Genomic DNA, 16,033 nt, shown 5'->3' with positions numbered 1-16,033 from the left:
TGTGGACCCTTCACCAAAGCTTCCTCTCTATTATTCGTAAGGCTTGGAGCCTGCTTGTCCAGGTCAACTCCTCTCCTCTTCTTGGCTTTTCTAGAAAGCTCAAAAATGTCAAGACTTCCCTAATAGCCCCATTCCACCTTCAGTGACATCTTCAATAGAGTTTCCCTGAGAAAAGGCTATCCCTTGACCGTCCAATCCACTCTCCAATTGGACCCTCTCAATCCTTTTTTTGCAGAGGAAAATGCTGCTACCCTTGCCCTTATTGCACCATTCCACCTTCAGTGACATCTCTAATAGAGTTTCCCTGAGCAAAGACTATCTCCTAACCGTCCAATCCTCTCTCCAATTAGACCCTCTCAATCCTTCTCTTGCTGAGGAGGAAAATGCTGCTACCCTTGAGCTCTCTTCCCTCTTTGCCCAATAAGGGAGTTTACTTCGGCATATGATTGTGACCCTTCCCTCATTGATGCAAAGAAATGTCAGAGGCTAGTTGGGAAGCTTGTTTATTTGTCTTTGACTCGTCCAGATATTACTTATGTAGTGGGTATGGTGAGTCAGTTTATGCATGTTCTCAAGAGTGGACATTTAAATGTTTTCTACCGCATTCTCTGGTACTTAAGTTCACTGAGGGAAATGACTACTTTATGCCAAGCATAACCATATAAGGATAGAAGGCTTCACTGATGCAAATTGGGCTGGTTCAGTTTCTGATAGGAGATCTAGATTAGGGTATTGTACATTTGTAGGTGGCAACCTAGTCACATAGAGGAGCAAAAAACAACCTGTGGTGGCTTAATCTAGTGCAAAAACAGAGCTTAGAGCTATGGCGCATGGAATGCGTGAACTCCTCTGGTTGAGAATGCTAGTCAAAGGGTTGGGATTTTATACTGAGGCACCCAAGAGACTTTATTGTGATAGCAAGGCTCCCATAAGTATAGCCCACAACCCTATACAAACACATAGAGGTGGATAGACACTTCATTAAAGAGAAGATTGACTCTGGTTACATACATTTTGTAAGGATTCGATATTAGTTGGCTGATATCTTCACAAAGGGGCTTCTAGATCATTATTTTAGTACTCTGCCATCCAAGCTAGGAATGTATGACAATTATTCTCTAGATTGAGGAGTGTTAAAGATTATGCTCTAAGGGTATTTATGTCACTAATTCTGTTATATTGTAATTCTTATTTTTCCCTTTTTACCTCCATAGGGAGTTGTAAGTAATTACTTGTAATCTAATATATGTGTTAGAGAGGCAATACTCTCAACACACATTCTACCATTATTCCTCTCCTTCTTCTTCTTCTTTTCTCTTCTTCTCTCTTTCTCCCTTGGTTAATCACAATCCTTGCATTCTAACTTATGGAACATCAACGCAGCTTTTGTGCATGTGAATTAGGAAACCCCTTACCAAAGAAAAAAAAAAAAAAAAGAATTAGGAAACCTACATTTAACTTTTTAAGATTTTGAAGCAAAAGTATGGAACATTAAAAAATGACAATCCACCTTGTGAAATTTGAATAACATATTTCACCTAACCTCCAAACAGAAGTTAATGCAATTGTGATTGAGCTCAGGTCCAGCAACAAAAGAAACATAGGAGAAAGATTTAGATGTATATACGATAATTTATTAAATGAAACTTTCATCCAACCTGGGTATAAAGGTTGTTCGTGATATATGAAAATGTCATTTATCCATCATAAAACTGCAATTAGGAATAAGAACACAATGACCTGCAGAGCTAGCATGAATCCTATCTATTCAAAATCAACCCAGATAATGGTAAGCTCTCAAAGGGGGAATGATAAAATGTTAACTGAAACCTAATTTTCTAAAATATTTCATTAGTCAACAGAATAGCATAGCACTATATCAATGAACAAAAGGGTAATGATCTGCAGAGCTAGCATGCATATTATCCATTCAAAATCAACCCAGATAATGGTAAGCTCCCAAAGGGGGTTGATAAAATGTTAACTGAAACGTAATTATCTAGAATAAGACTTATTCATCAGTAAGACAACAGCATTGTACCAATCAATGAGAAGGTGATAATTATGGCTTATGCATCCATAAGTCCATACATAAGCACATCATATGATTAAATATGAATACTAAGCATCCAAAATAGAAAATTACAATAATTTTTTTCTCAATTCTTTATTATTAATCGATTCCAAGCGTCGGAACAGATGATTAAATATCATCCCAGAAGTAAAATGAAAAAGTTTCAGACCACCATTGTGACATTTTAGCACACGTCTAATAGTTCAAAACAATAAAGATGATGAGTGATCTTTAGTATCTCTGGGTACCAGATGCGTATTGAAAATGAGTAATAAGTTAAAAAAAAAAATGGTAGTAGAATTAACATTAAGCAAAAAAATCAACAATCGTGTACAGTCACAGTGAAAGTAAAACTAAACAACGATATGGAATGTACAGTTAGCTACCAACAACACCTTAATGGCCTAGTTGTAATATACATTGGAATTTGGATAACTAGCTAAGAATGTAAAATTCAACAACAAACTGTATTTCTTTTCCTCCCTTCTGAAGGGACCATATTCTTTTATCATTTTAATCTTTTATTCTTCCCATTTCCCCCACCCCAATCATTTCCCCAAAAAATATTTTGCATTAAACCCCTTGAAGGTGGCTAAGTTGAGCTTTTGACATTTGCTATATGTTTCATTAATTGTACTAAATGCCAATAGACCATCCAACTTTCAGCAATTGGTGTACAAAGCAAACAATATAAAAAGGACCAACATAAGGAAACTAGATATTTAATTGAATCTCATATTCAAAAGTTTCTACAATGACAAAAACTAAAGAATTGGAACGCTTATAATAAGAGAGAGAGAGAGAGAGAGAGAGAGAGAGTCAATAAAGTTGGAATTACAGCATCCTAAATTGACATAAGCGAGCATAACTAGATCCATTGAATTCTTTGAGTATGAAGTGCTAATTAGGAAAACAACATAGTAGTTATAGCTACCACCAATCATGCTTGTTAAGAAATATAGATCTATATGAATTATTGCACATAAGAAGTGTGTACCCAATGCACAAGGCTCCCACCACTGTGGGGTCTGAGGTCATAATGTACGCAGCCTTTGGTTGCTCATTGCAACCTTACCGTTGGATGATGCCCACCCTCTATAAGGTATTTTGTCATGTAGAAACTTATCCGTCACATCTGATATCAGTATCAATAGGAGCTTAGGCATCAAAATTCAGCAAAAAAGTTTAAAAAGAACTAAGCAAATGGGAACTTATGTTAGAATTCACACGCCTCATTAGCACCGTGCCCTGTCAGAAGAGGGAATCTTAGAAAGGCTGATATAGGGAAGGCACTGCTGAACTGTGGCAGTAGAATTTCTTGATTGGACATGGCTTTTGGGCGCTCACAGATTCTCTTTTAAATGTACTCCACTTCACTCCATTAAAGGTAAAACCAAATAGATGCTTCCAATAGAGTTGGAGTAGAAATAGAGTGCCCGAACCTTGAAGATACTTGGATTCAAAAGAATATAACTTCTTTTGGAAAACTGAGGTTTATTGATCAATCATTTGATATAGTTCCACCTCATTGCTCAAAGCAAATACAACATGATGAATAGAAACACCAAAGAATGATTTCTTGAATGTTGTAGAACCCCATAAAATACTTGCAGCAACATATTGGAAAATTTGGAGCAAAAGTGAGTGAATACAGGATCTATAGAATGTATACAATTGAAAAGAGTGAGTAGTGACTGCCACCTACTCCTACCAAGATTTTCAAGTAAGTGGTAACAAAAATCAAACAACTCTTCATTTTCAAACCATCTGATTCTACAAAACCTAGACCTTGTAAATGTGTTCACATCCACAGATATAGGAGTTACCTTCCCCTATGACCCCAATCAAGACTCACTAGAAATTTGCTAAAGTTATCTTTTAATATGTTAAAATGGCTATGGCATTGGTAAAATGCTTCTGGGAATTCCATTTACCCAGAGTGATAGGTGACAACTTGCTGTATTTCAATGGCCATGGCCGTAAGACTTGAAAAGATCATTCAGACAATGCTTAGTTAAACATAAGAAAATGAAAACCTAAGAATCATCTTTTCTTTTGTTAACATTCATCCACACATGTATGTGATATTCCTTAATACTTTGTAGCTTGAAAATCGTGAAAGCACCTTTTTCCAGAATGTTACAGATATAATTAAAGCACTGAGAGAATAACTGACTGCATTACATAAAACATTAAGGAAGTGGCAAAGGAAATGAGCATATCATAGATGAGTATACCATATACCTGTAATTTTACACCAGATTTCTGAGAAACAAATGCTTGCATAGAACTTTAACACAACAATAATTGTTTGTTTTACAAAAGATTTGGCAGCCACAGGTCAACTAGTGGAGATTGATTTATTTTATTGCAAGTCAAGTAATGGATAAATGATGTCAACTTAACAAAGAAATAAATAAAAAAAATAATAGACCAACAGTATTCGGCAGTCAAATTATTTAAATTTAAAAGAGAAAAAAAAAACATTATTTGGATTCTTCCCACAATTGGAATTTCCATAACAAGCCATTGGAAGCTATCATTTTAATTTCACTCGACCTAAATCATCAAAAGGGATATAATCTAAAAGAGCATACCAAGTATGGTTTTTGGTTAAAATTTATTTTCCAAGTCTGATGTCCTGTCCAACCGCACGCAAAGGTCATCCTCAGCTGCAGAGGATATACTTGCAAGCCGGGAATACCATACCTGTGAAATAAATAAAACAGATGGTTAGAGGATTCTAGGAACACCAAGAAAGAGGCTCCCATTTGATTACGACCCTCGATAGTTTCATTCTTCTTGCATTCTGAGCATCTTTTGACATATAAAAACTCCTCCCTTCCATACTTAATTCTTGGATGCACCTCGTAGCCGCTTTGCTATCGCTTCTCTCTCTACAACTGCCTTGAAACGTTCCAGTACCTACAAGGCGTTATCTGGACCGAAAAGATCAAGGTAAGTGAAGAAAGACAGATGACAAAGATAAAAGCCACCGTCTCTTGCATGCATGTTCTAGCGAATGAATGGTAAGAAAAATCCATGTAAGGCTAAGAAAAAACAGCACAATTGAAATAAATCCCGTTTTCTATTGTCCATAAGGGTTTCCATCATGGCGATTTTTCTCTTTGTAACTGCCTTAAAACTTTCTAGTACCTGCAAACGTATGAATGCATCCTATGAAGGTACTAACTTTATCCTATAAATGTTAGTTATCGTATTAGGAACAAACTAATCCTATAATGGTGCAAACATATGATTAGTTGCACCATAAATGTAAGAAGTTATGAATGTATTATAACTTTATCCTATAAATGTAAGAAGGTATCGTATAAAGGTACTAACTTTATCCTATAAATGTAAGAAGTTATCGTATTAGGATTTAGGAACAAACTAATCCTATGATTGTCAATTCCAGGATCAGCTGGATCAAGCTACCACAATAAGGGATGATGATGTAAGATTTGAGCTACCATGTACATTTTGACCTGAACCCATGCCCTCTCCCCTCCTCCGCCAGCAACTACCGACAGTGGCCCCATCTTCCCTGCCCTGTCTTCCTCTCCCACCCCTCCTCCCTCCACTCCTCCTGGCTACCAACCTTGGTCCTCTGTTGTGGTCTCCTCCCCTTCTCCTTCCTCTCCTTCGCCTCCCACCTCTGGTCATTCTCTTTACTTTTACCCCCCTCCTCCCTGAATTCCACTCCCGTCGGCCTTTGCCCCCTGGGCTCCTTGATTCTGAAATCTGCAAATGGAAACTCTGTGTTGTGGGTTCCTTCTTGGGCAGCCAACCCCGTTCGCAATTGTCAAAGCCTCCCTTCTCAATCAGTGGCGTCCCTTGTGCCCTCTCTCCTTTTATATGCTCGATAATGGCCTCTTCGTCTTCAACTTCTGCTCCCCTGAAGGCAAGGCTGTTGCTATTGATGGAGGCCCTTATTCGTGGGCAAAAAATCGATATTCTTGAGACAATGGGACGAATGCACCTCCTTCCTTCGTTCAGCACCGACGTCCATTCCCCTATGGATCTCCCTTCCCAATCTTCCCCTCCACTTCTGGTGTGTGAAGGGTCTAACCACCGTTGGTTCTATCATTGGCAATCCCCTTTATTTAGACATGAGAACCAAGACCATGGATCGCCTTTCTTTCGCTCATATTTGTGTTGAGGTCACAGCTGATAAGAGCCTCTCGTCCTCTATAATAGTCCTTGAGGGAGACGATCAATCCTTTGAATAGGAAATAAAAGTATAAATGGATCCCTCCCATATGCTCTGCCTGCAACTGCTTTGGGCATACAAATATTCATTATGGAAAAAAAATTCAAATATTCCGACAAAGAAGAATGATGATTTGTTCACACCTGCTTCTCAGGATATCAATGTCGGCTCGTCTTTGGCAACGTCGGCTCGTCTTTGGCAACTTCAGCTCCTGAAAACAAAGTCCTTGAGCACTACCCCTTAGAAAATCATCCAAGAAGAATCGTGGACAGAATTATCAGCTGGCGACCGTTACCTCTGTCATCTTGAACCCCTTGTCTCATACTAGAGGTTCGTGCAAGAATCTGGTGGATAATAACCGATTCTCCACCCTAGCTTGCCTCGATGAACCGATATTGCCTGCCACCCTGACACCGCCCCCTGCTTTCCCTCTCTATACCCTTGTTCCTCCTGCTGCCTCATCCTCTCACCTCTGAGACTCTGATCGATCCCTGTACCTCATACCTGCTTCCTCCTGTCCCTCCTCGACTCTCCCCCATCTCCTTCCTCTTCTTGGCTCGTCATCACCCCTTGGTGCGACAATCCCTAGAATCCCTCTTATGGTTTGCTCCTCCTTAAACCGGCCGGTCCAACCTGAACCGCCTTTTTATCCGCTTAATTAATTTCTCCCAGTCGAACCTTTATCGAAATTCTCCAAATTCCCTATCGATCACCCTCTCTTTTCGGGTAATCTATATGACCTGAACCACCCGTTTTGCAATCCTACTGACCCTCATCCCAACCCTAACCCTCCGCCTTCTTCTTCCATCCATCTTGACCCTGATCCATCTTCTTTGGACCGCCAACCTAACCCATCGCCTTCCTTACCCGTCTCGCCCTCCGCCCTCCGAACTTGTGAAACCAGCCCCTCCATGTCGCCCTCTCTCCCCTCCATCTATCTTTTGAGAGCCCCTACCCTTCCTCCTTCGTTCACTTTCCCTCCCCCTTGACCCCTTTGCCCGCCTGCCGTGCCGCCTTGGATGGTGCCTGCCTAGCTCCGTCTACTACTCTTCCGATTACCAATTGTGTTATCGCTTACCCTGTTGCTGGCTCCGCCACTGTTGTCTCTGCTACTGATATCTCTGCATCGCCTACCCTGCTATTGTCTCCACCTACTGATGTCTCTACTATTGTTGCTATCTCTGCCATCGATGTCTTTGTATCGCCCTGCTACTACTGTCTTTTTCTCTCGCCCTCCCAACGTTGCAACACTTGCCTTTGGGGATACCATTGCCCCCCTATAGTGATACCTCTTTGCCCTTTGAGCTCTTGTTTGGCATTCTGCTAGGTAGTGATCTTGTGACACTGCCCCTGATAGCCTCATTACTCCATGCCTTGGAAGGCATCATCATCGACTCTCCATCCTCTGCGATGATATCGGCTACCTCCATTTCCCTTGCTCCTCTCTCTAGAGCATCCAGTGGTCTCTCGCCATCCTTAGCCCTCATGCCTTGGAAGGCATCATCACCAACCTCCACCTCTGCTGTCACTGGCGCCGCCCGCCCCTGCAACACTATTGTATTGGATGCTTCTCATCCCTGTTACTCGGTGCCTGGCCCTTAGCAAGGCACTCTACTTGTGGACTCCTCCCTTATGGGCCTCTCTCCTCTCTGGAGACCTGGTCTCTTGGCTAAGACATCCCCCTTACCCGACTAGCTCCTCTGGTCCCCCCCAAATCCCTTACTTCTAGTCCCAAGAAAAAGGCCATATCTACCCTCTCGTGACCTAAGAGACTCTCCACCACTAAGCTTTCCACCCTCATTGCCCTCCCCCCTCAAAGAGTACTCCAGTAGGACTAAGACTAAGCCTGCCCCATCCTCTTGCTCCCTGGAGTCTCAATTGCCCTCCCTCCCCCCTCCCAAATGATACCTTGGATAATTTTAAATGTCAAAGGTCTGAACTCCTCTGCCAAACAGGCTACTATTCGCTCTTGTATCAAATCTTCCAAGGTAGTTATTTGTTGCCTCCTTGAAACCCGTGTCCTCAAAGCTAATGCCTCTTACATTGTTGCCTCAGTGGCTCCCTCTTGGTCTTTCATTTCCAAATATACCCACTCGCCTAACAGGTGCATTTGGATCCTTTGGAACCCTCTCCTCATCAATATCTCCCTTCCTGCCTCTTCCTCCCAAGTCATTCATTTCTCCTTCTCCCTTTCCTCGGGCTCCAACTCTTTCCTTTTTCTTTGTTGTCTATGCTCTTAATCAGGGCCCTGATAAGCTCCCTTTGTGGTCTGACCTCCTCTCCTCCACCCTCTCCTCTCTTCCCTGGGGGATTGGCAGAGATTTCAATGTGGTTCGGGCCTCTCATGAGAAACTTGGTGGAACCCCCATTGACTTTCCATCCTCTGAATCCTTTAATAATTGTATTGAGGATATTGGAATGGATGATCTTAGATGGACCGGCTCAAAATTCACTTGACAAAATTTTCGAACTGGTTAGGACCGTGTGGCCTGCAAGCTCGACCGTCTTCTTGTCTCATCCTCTCCTCATTGCCTCTGCCAAAAAGCTCAAAATGTCAAATCGGCCCTCAAAGCCTAAAACTTTGTTGCCTTTGGTCATATTTCTGATTAAGTCTCTTTCTACCAAGACAAGCTCAACCTCATTTAGTCCATACTCCAACTCGATCCATTCAATTCTTCCTTTGCAGAGGAGGAAAATAGGCTACCCTGGATCTCTCTTCTCGCCTTACCCAAGAAGAATCCTTCCTCCGCTAGAAATTCAGGATCAAATGGCTTGAGCTAGGTGACTCCAACCCGACTTACTTTCACCGCTCTCTCAAAGCCTGTACTTACTCTAACTCCATTCTCAAGCTCATTTCTCTTATTGGGTTGGAGCTTACCTCCCCCAACGACATCAAAGATGAAGCTGTCTCCTAATAAATTCATCTTAGATCATCCCCCCAACTCCCTTAATAAATTCATCTTAGATCATCTCCTACCATCTCTTTAGGCCATCCCCTTGGATGATGAGATCTTAGCTGCTATCCTCCATCATAAATCCAATAAAGCTCCTAGCCCCAATGGTTTCAGTATGGGCTTCTCCACTTGTTGGTACATCATTCGTGATGACCTCATCTTCGTTGTCCGTAGTTTTTTCCTCAACCCCTCCCAAATCTCTGGCATCAACCATTCCTTCCTCTTCCTCATCTCCAAGAAGGATGGAGCTCAGAGCATGTTTGATTTCAGACCCATTTCCCTCTACAATCTTCTTTACAAGTTCATTGCCAAGATCTTTGCCGATAGAATCCAAAAGGTTATTGATTCCCTCGTCAGTACAAATCAATTCGCTTTCATTGCTGGGAGAAGCATATAGGATAACATCATCATTTGCCATAAGATTGTACGCGATTTTAACTGTAAATCCCACTCGTCAGCAGCCATTAAGAAGATAGACATTCATAAGGCGTTTGACTCGATCCGTAGGGATTTTATCTCCTCTGCCCTCCTCCAAATGTCCTTCCCCCTCCTTCGTCCATTGGGTCCACGCTTGTATTTCTACCCCCTATTTCTCCATCCTCAATGGCTGTCCTACGGGGTTTTTCTCCGCTGCGGCTGGCATCAAATAGGGATGCCCCCTTTCCCCCTTTGTTTTTTTCCTAGCCCTCGAAGTCCTCTCCCGTTCAATCCAATCCTCCACTTACCAACATCTCATCTCCCCCATCCCTAAATACAAAGCTCTCATGCTTACCCACCTGGCTTTTGCTAATGACCTCATGATCTTCTCTAAAGCCGATCATGCCTCCATCTCTAACAACATGGCCTCCCTCCAGCATTTTGAAATCCTTTCTGGCTTGAAAATTAATCTCCTCAAATCCATTCTTTTCCTCTCAGGAGTCTCGGACTCCAGTCATGCTCATCGCCTTGCCATCTCTGGTTTCTCATCTGGAACCCTCCCCGTCAAATACCTCGGCCTTCCTTTCATCTCCTCTCGTCTCTCCCATCACCACTGCTCTCCATCATCAACTCTATCAGAAAAAGGCTCCAACTTTAGAAGGGGAAACCCCTCTCCTACGCTGGACGCCTAGTCCTCATCAAGTCTGTCCTCCAATCTCTCTATCTCTATTAATCAGGCATTTTTTCCATCCCTACTTCCACCTCTAAAGCCATTAACTCCCTCCTTTATGCCTTCCTCTGGAAAGGAAATGAGAACACTAGATTCCTCCACCTAATGAGTTAGTTGAATGTCTGCAGGCCTGAGTTCGAAGGAGGATTGGGTCTCCGTAAAATTAAGGATGTTAACTCTGCTGCTATCCTTAAGCTCATTTGAAAAATCATCTGCAAGCAGCAGAGAATATAGGTCTCCTGGGTTTACTCTGTTCCCCTTAAAAATGATTCCCTTTGGACTGCCTCCCCTCCCCTCCCTCTCCCGATGCTTCATGGATCTAAAGATGCATCTTTAATTCCAGATCCTTAGCCCTCCTTGCATTTTCTTACACTATCGGCAATGGCTCCACCTTGCTCTGGCTTGACCCCTGGCACCCTGCGGGCATCCTTCTCCCTTTTGTTTCCCCTAAAATCATCGTTGCTTCTGGCTCGACTCATTCTGCCACTATTAACTCCATCCTCCCCTTCTGGCTGGTCCCCCCTTTCTTCCTCCCCTATCTGATCTTTGGTCTTCTCTCCCCCACCCATTCCCCCCAGACACCGAGGATTTTCGGATAACATCAATTTGGCCACCTCCTCCTCAGGCCACTTCTCCTCTGCATCTTCCTGGAACTTTACCCACTCTAGAGATCCTCCTATTCCTTGGAGAAACATCGTCTGTTTCAAAGGTCACATACCACGCCATAGCTTCACTACTTGGCGTGCCCTCTCCTGCTGTCTCCCAACACAGTCCTTCCTTAATTACCATCACATCCAGGTTCCTACCTCCTGTTACTTGTGCTGCATAGTACCGAAGATGTTGACCATCTTTTCTTCTCTTGCACATTTTCTACATCCATCTAGAAGAAGGTCCTTTGCTCTTGTTGGCCCTCCATCGTCCCATCCTTCCCCTCTCTCGTGAATGGATTTGGGTAGACATAACCTATAGCTGCTCCACAGTTTGTGACATAGCAGGAACACTTGCCTTTTGTGCCACCATTAACCACAATCGGATGGAACGAAATCTTCGTAGATGGACCCCCAACTCCCTTTCCTTGGAAGGGATTTGGAAGGGCATCTACTTCGATGTCTCCTTCAAGCTTAGATCTCTCCGCCATTATCTAGTCCATGATTGTAACACCCCACTTTCAGTAGACCCAACTTACTATTAGGAGTACCGGTGCTGTGAGTAAAACTTACCTGTCTTACAAACCTACCAGGATCTCTGATCACAGTACCTTAACATTTCACGATGCGACATAAGCACAGTCCTGATCATGCCCCTCCGCTTCTGGTGTCCACCAGTCGCTCACACCGTACTCCAACCCAAAGGATACTGGGTCACGCGCCATCGGCACCACAGTACCTGCATCATCATCTAAAAAGGGGTGTATATGTGGGGTGAGCTTTCCAACTTGCTCAGTGAGGGGTGGGGTTCAAGCACATCCAAGCAAAATAATTACAATAATAATTTGTGATGCATGATAACAGAAATTAAACACATAGTCCATGATACTCATGATGCAATTCATTTATTTTATTATCCACCTAACAATACAACCAAGTCTGGTAAATGCTACTACGGCACATTAGGCTGTATCTCTCATCTTGGAACCGTCATCGACTACGCAAGGATACAAACCCTAGCCGTGAATAGAATTCTGTTGATCCCCGTATGCGTCTATGGGTCACCCAGTAAACCCTTGATAACCCCCTCTTGGTTGTCGCAGCATTGGTACAAATCATCGGCCATACCTAACAAGTTCCCGCCTCCGGTAACAATCACATCGTACCACGAGTGTGACATTCCGAAAAGGCACATCGAACATACCATAATGGGTTATCCAATACCTCAACCCCTGTTAGCAAAGGTTCGTAGCATAGGGAGTGACACCTAACCACATATATGCTACATGCCTTCATAATGATACAGTTATTATAAATTACACGATATCGATAACACATCAGCCACAAAGTGTAATCCATCTCCAAATACAGTCCCGGGTACACGATACCGGCAACACTTTGGCCACAAAGTGTAACCCGCGACGATTTACCTAATCTAACATGCATATAATAGTTGAGTATAGACTACGCAACACTGGTACCAATCGTCGATCGACTTCTGAAGCACGAGGACCCTACTTAGGTCCGTAAATTGTTCATGTCATGAGGAAAGTGTGGAGGTTGATTTGGGATCTTCTGGGGCTATCTACGATGCTGGTGGCCAGACCCACGGGCATCAGAACCTTGATAGCAGCCTGTTTGGTCACCGGAAGCAATCACCGGATTCAGGCCCAGGTTGTTTCCGATGGCTTGCTTTCGGTGGTCAAGACAGCTACTTGCTGTCCTGCAATTGGTCTCGCACGGGTAGTTACCCTCAATCGTGCTCATGGTCTTCCGAAAATTCTTGATGCGTGTCGGGATTCAAGTGTGAGGTGTCGGGTCACTTACCATCTGGAATCGGAAGGTACGAATTCCCTCCACTTGGACTGGCAAGCAATGCACGAATATGCGGGGTCACCTCTTCCCCTTCGGCAATGGGCAACGAGCCAAAACCCGGCGGTACTTCCGATCTCCGATTCGAGACTTGTCACAGCAGTTCAAATTAGACCAGGTTAGGGCACGGGTGTAACAATGATACCCTAAGGAATAGGCTCACTGTTGTTTCCTGGGGTCTTCCTACATCTATTATCTCCCCCAAATGGCCGTCTCCCCTAGTTAATTTTTTGGGGATTTGATGCCCCCCTTGTGGGTTTGGTTTCCTTTTGCCCCCCCTTTTTTTCGCCTTTGTATATTCTTCTCTTTGGTGATGAATTATTGATTCATCCAAAAAAAAAAAATCCCATGACTGTGCAAACATATCCTATGAATGTACGAACATTCCTATAGGACTTATCCTACGAATGTATGACTAAACTTGTAATAGTACCTGCTGGCCCTCGAGTAGAAGAGCCCTTCCTCTTAATAGGGAATGGCTATGGATTGACATGACCTTCACGGCCCCTCCATTTATGATAACATTGGAAAGCTTGCTTTTTGTGCCACCATCAACCACCTTTGGACGGAGAGGAATCTTCGTAGATGGATGTCCAACTCTCGCTCTTTCGAAAGGATTTCGAAGGTCATTTTCTTTGAAGTCTCCACCAAAATTGCAGCTCTCCCGCACCGTTCAGTTCTTGACTCCCCTAGGAACAAACTTATTGTTACTTCCTAGAACCTCCCTTCAGTTATTCTCCTTCCCCCCTTGAGGAATTCTATCCAGTAGATGTAGTTCCCATTTTTTTGGCTGGGTGATTCCCCCTTGTTTGGCCTTGTGCCACCTCCCTCTTTCCCCCATTGTACTTATTCTCTTTGGTTATGTATATAAAAAAAAAATTGTAATAGTATGATCAAATCCATTAAAGGAACAATCTTATCTTATGGGACAGATGATGCTGGTGAATAGATGAGACTAAACCTTGCGAACTTATCTTCCCTATAAAGGACTAAGGACCCATTTACTCAGATTGTGCAGGTGTTTAATTGATAATAATAGTGCTCCTGCTTTCTTGCTGACTATAAAGACTAAATCAATAATTGGGCGAAGTGAAAACTGGCCTACAGATAGGAAGTGAAGTGTGAACTCACTATAAGAAATTTAGCTAAAAGGCCACATATAAGAATTTTCCACATATATAATTGATGAATACTTATTATAATCTTATGATTTCACAGAGGAATCCCATCGTTGATATGTAACTTCTCATTCAATTAATTAAGGTTCGGATATTATCAATTATTAACCAATATAATTCAGTACTTCAATAAGAACTAGGAAGCAATGTTTTCCAATCTTGTTATTTAGCTCCATTTTTTAAACCCCTACCCTAATAAAAGAAAAGAAAAAATATCCGAATTTCATTCATAGGTGATTATTAGATTTAAGCTTTGAGTTTGTTAAAGAAGGTGCCAATCATACTTAGAAAGTCTACCCTAAAAAAAAAAAAAAAAAAAAAAAAGGAAAATCAATTTCAATTCAGGGTGGATAAATACCAAAGGATCACTCTCTAAATGGTCCTTTTGGATAGCCTTGCTTCTTATTCAACACAAACAAACAACTCTCATGACAGAGTGGCATCTGATCAATCTGCACAAGCATCATTGGACCATTTTAGGCCAACAAATCAATCAGCATAAGCTCTTCTTATACGTCCAAATCAATCAGCACAAGCTCTTCTTATACGTCCAAATCAATCAGCACAAGCTCTTCTTATCTTACAGTTTCAGGCCAATAGCTCCCAGCATTGGACTCTGTCCCTGCCTCTCAGCCATTGGTTACATCAGGCATATATCTCAGCAGGGTGCCTTTCCAAAAATGTTTCATAAGTGTGGAGTGTAGCACAAGACAACAACGAAATCTTTGGGTCCTTATTGTCAACTGAAAAGTGTAGCACTAAAGTCTCCAAACACGTTTAGTCCCACAACTACTAATGTAAGTGTCTCCTTCAACCACATGTTCACCTTGATAATAACTCATTTCACTCATAAGCTATATCAAGCAATTGATGGAACTAATAATCACCTGTACACTAAAATCAAAATCAGACTATTTTCATAGGGGTTGATTCCCCACAACTATAGCTGCATCCAAGCAAAGTCCCTCTCTCTCTCCAATTCTACTAACTCATACTAATTCAAGAACCTTAAAAATAGTAGAAATCAAGTGCCCACAAAGCTGAATATCAGAAAAAGTGATCCATACCCAGTATTTAAATGGATTACACATTGAAAGCAGTAAGTGTTCTGAAAGATTAGAAAAAATGAAACTATGATGATAGAGGAAGATCACTTATAAAAGTGATTGGAATCGCACTAGAACTTGTCAATTTCAAAGATGACTGGTTTATAAGGATTTTTTAAACCACAGAGATTGGGTGATGGAGAAAATTCAAGAGAGGAAGAATAAGAAGATGATGAACAAGCAATCAAAAGTTTCTTTTTCTTCGTTCCATTGTGTAAATAACTTTGCAACCTTTTTTTCTTCTAGGGAATAATTAAAAAAAAAAAGTTGCAATCTTTTTTTTTCCCCCTAGGGGATAAGATTGTCTTCAACCTATTATTATTGTGTCATAAGACCTTAATAATTCTGTATTTATGTATAGTTGAGTTCACAAGGTTTATGAAACTAGTTTGTTGAAATGTTTTGTTTGGTTTTAAATCTTGAGTTCAAGTGCTTGAAACCCTTGCTCACTTTCCTTGACTCAATCATTAGCTAGGTCAAAGGTCCCTTTGTTGGATAAATATGTCAACAGTATGATTTATGTACATCAAATTCTCAAAATACATGGAATTATGACCTTATATGTGTTCTGTAAATAGGCTAGTAATTATTATCTTCAAGGACTTTTATTTGGTTGAACTGGTCTTTGGTTTCTTGCAGATGAGTTTATATTTTGCACCTGCATTTTTCAGCCAACTCTTAAGGAAATGCTTCAAATCAGTATCCACTGCTTGAGGTTTCAAACTGGGCGTGACAGTTATGGGAACATTTATTCTTATTTGGTGGCCTTATCTCTATTCAACAAAAGCATTTATGGTGGTAAGAACCAAAATGGAATCCCACCTCTGTCCCTGTTTGTACTC

General features: G+C 41.8%; 1 long non-coding RNA gene across 3 annotated transcripts in view; it reads right to left on the bottom strand.

Annotated features, from left to right (window-relative positions):
• Positions 1–4,516: 4,516 nt before the first annotated feature.
• Positions 4,517–16,033, bottom strand: part of LOC122070031 — a 32,703-nt gene continuing 21,186 nt past the window's right edge. For 2 of the 3 annotated variants that reach the window (XR_006137635.1, XR_006137637.1), the window contains one exon: positions 4,517–5,013. This is a non-coding gene — a long non-coding RNA (uncharacterized LOC122070031). The remainder of the gene's footprint in view (positions 5,014–16,033) is intronic. The other variant, XR_006137636.1, reaches the window with a different exon arrangement.

Source organism: Macadamia integrifolia, unplaced genomic scaffold, assembly GCF_013358625.1.
Source record: "Macadamia integrifolia cultivar HAES 741 unplaced genomic scaffold, SCU_Mint_v3 scaffold810, whole genome shotgun sequence".
Lineage (NCBI taxonomy): Eukaryota > Viridiplantae > Streptophyta > Magnoliopsida > Proteales > Proteaceae > Macadamia > Macadamia integrifolia.
The sequence above is the reverse complement of the archived record's forward strand: the minus strand, read 5'-3'. Positions and strand labels throughout refer to the sequence as shown.